This window comes from Ovis aries, chromosome 21 (assembly GCF_016772045.2).
Source record: "Ovis aries strain OAR_USU_Benz2616 breed Rambouillet chromosome 21, ARS-UI_Ramb_v3.0, whole genome shotgun sequence".
NCBI lineage: Eukaryota > Metazoa > Chordata > Mammalia > Artiodactyla > Bovidae > Ovis > Ovis aries.
The window spans coordinates 5,603,475-5,606,538 of record NC_056074.1 but is presented as its reverse complement, the minus strand read 5'-3'; positions in this window follow the sequence as shown (position 1 = coordinate 5,606,538).

The following is a 3,064-nucleotide window of genomic DNA, read 5'->3' as shown; positions in this document are numbered from 1 at the left end:
CTTGCATTTCTTGCCCTTTTCAGCTCCAACTTTTGTAGAGTAACCTCTACTGGCTTTTGTTTTCTGTAATGTCTTCTGAGATTTTAAATTATTTTTAATATTTGACTCAGTTTATAAAGTTTATATATTTTCTAACTACAGCTCCAGTTGTTCATCAAGTTTTCAACTTATCTGGTTGACTACATCAATATATATCTGGATAAACATTACTTTATCAGGTAAACCTTCTATTATGTGATTTGAAAACACTTAAATGCTTTTCAGTGCTTATCTCCCTTATTACCTCAACATATATATACTTTTCATGAGGCTACATGCACCAAAGAATTAGCATTATGTTTGTTTTGGCCACCACTGTATGACCAGCACCCAGCACAGTGCCTACAACATAGTAGGTGCTGAATACATTTTGATTCAGTGAATAAAATTAAATCACTGGCAGACTATTTGTAAAATTCAAAGTTAAAATGATCTGGAGTCTCAAATGAAGTAATTCCAGCAAATGTCAGAGGCATAGAAACTTTTGACTTTACATCACATTGGATTTAAAATCCCAAATAACAAAGATTAAATGAACTGGCTGAATACAGCTAAGATTATTTTTAACATTAAAAGAAAATCAAAATGGAAGTAGCTGCTAAGTCACTTCAGTCGTGTCCGACTCTGTGTGAACCCATAGATGGCAGCCCACTAGCCTCCCCTGTCCCTGGGATTCTCCAGGCAAGAGCACTGGAGTGGGTTGCCATTTCCTTCTCCAATGCGTGAAAATGAAAAGTGAAAGTGAAGTCGCTCAGTCATTTCTGACTCTTCGTGACCCCATGGACTGCAGCCCACCAGCCTCCTCCATCCATGGGATTTTCCAGGCAAGAGTACTGGAGTGGGGTGCTATCGCCTTCTCTGACATGGAAGTAGAGACAGACTTAAAAAAATTTTAAGTGAAGAATAAAGAATGGAAATGAGAAGAAAAAATAAAATAAGCTTTTTTGGAAAGAGATAAATGTTTAATAAGAGGAAACTATTTGTGTTTTTAATAAAAACAGATCATAATTCTTACCAGTAAAATTCAGATGTTTTCTGCACAGGTAAAGGAAATAATCCTAAGAATTCAATGATCAAATTTATTATACTGATTATAAAAAATCAGTGGGATGAGAGTTGGAGGCAAAAATATTACTTGTTGGTAAGGAAAGCAGTAAAATCAGAGGAAAACAAAATTAGAACTAGTAGTTACCCTAACAAAAATAGTATGATTATTTTGGAATTCTATCTTAGTTATATTCATATATATATATACACACACATATATATATATACACACACACACACATATATATATTTAGAGATACGCAGTGGCAATTTTGGTGTCCCTTGAAGAGTATATCAAAAGCATTTTGGTCTGGGTTTGCTCTATCTCTTTGACACTCTAGTAACTGAGGAGTGAGTCCACAGCAGAATTCACTCCACTAAGAAAAAAACATCTGAAATCCCTTCCCAGCATTTTTGCCAAATTGGATAATCCAATACTAAATAGAAAGCTGTATGGTTTGACAAAAGGAAAAATGGAAGAAGAGATGAGAAAATCTGCCCTTCATGAACTGGGTGACATGAGTATTTCCACTAAACTGCAGGGCTTCCATACTCCAGCTGGCTAAGCAAGGAGGCTCAACGAGATGGTACCTAATATATATTTTGTTTTTTACAATTTCCTAATTTGTCATTCAAATAGTTATCCACTTAAAAATCCACCTGTGATTACGATCTGAAATTTTACCAAAAAATATGGATTGAAATAAATTTTTTAAACTGTAAGCTGGTAAAGAATGTCTTGTAGTCATTACATTGGATTACAATGCATTGCATTTATTCATTAATTCAGTAAATACTAAGTGTCTGTTACATTCCTAGTTACTGAGTGAGGCTGTTGGCATAAAATGGTAATCAGTACATTTTGAGTCTTTAACTAAATTATAGAAAAATAAGGGAGACAGGCCAACAGAAAAATTTTGAACCCTATAAGATGTGCTATGATTTGAATAAGTGCAAGGTATGGTGGAAGCATAAAAGATAGCCACTTCATTTGGTTTGCAAGATGTTAAGGGAAGGTTTTCAAGATAGATGATATCTTCTATATGAAATTGTACTATGTTCTAGGGAGAGATTTGCAGACCCAACAACAACAAAAAGAAAAGAAACTCAGATTTCAAGGTGATTATGGTTTTGAACAGAAGATAAATGAAGCCTTGGATAAAAAGTTACAAGTGCCATAAATTGTGACCTATACAAGTTTTTATCATTTTAAAGGTGAAAATTTCTGCCAATGAAAGAAATCAAGGACATCTTTAAAGAAGCTCTGACATATCAAGGCAAGGGGAAATATTCCAGAAAGAAGAGATTTATTAAGCCAAAATTTCAGGAGCTAAGCGGTGGCAAACAATGGGTTTAGTTCCTTGGTCATGTCCGGCTCTTTGTGACCCTTTGGACTATAGCCTGCCAGATTCTTCTGTCCATGCGTTTTTTCAGTCAAGAAACCTGTAGTACGTAGCCATTTTCCTCCTCCAGGGGATCTTTCCAACCTAAGGAGTGAACCCTGAACCCGCATCCCCTGTGTCCCCTGCATTGCAGGCAGATTCTTTACCTGCTGAGCTATGACCAAATGCTAAAGTAAGGAACAGAGTTACTACAGATGGTGCGTTATGACAGATGGTCTCTTTAGAACTGGGAAGTGTTGAAGGAAGGGTAGCTTTCTAGTGGTAGAATGATTCTGAGTAGACAAAAAGGCTTAGACCATACAGTTGTTGCCTGGAGGATTTGAGAAAAAAATTTTTGGCAAAAAGCCTTCTTTTCCACCCTTGCTACATGTCAAAGTACATACTGTCACGTCAGTGCTTGATAAATATTTACTGATTTAAAATGAAACATATTAATTATTCCCCCAAATGTCTAGCTCCATTACATAACCCCACCAAAAGAAAATATTTAGGAATTATATTCCAAAATGTGTATCTCTCACCCATCAGCAAACACAAACACACATTCCAGATGCAAGAGAACAGTTTGAATTCTC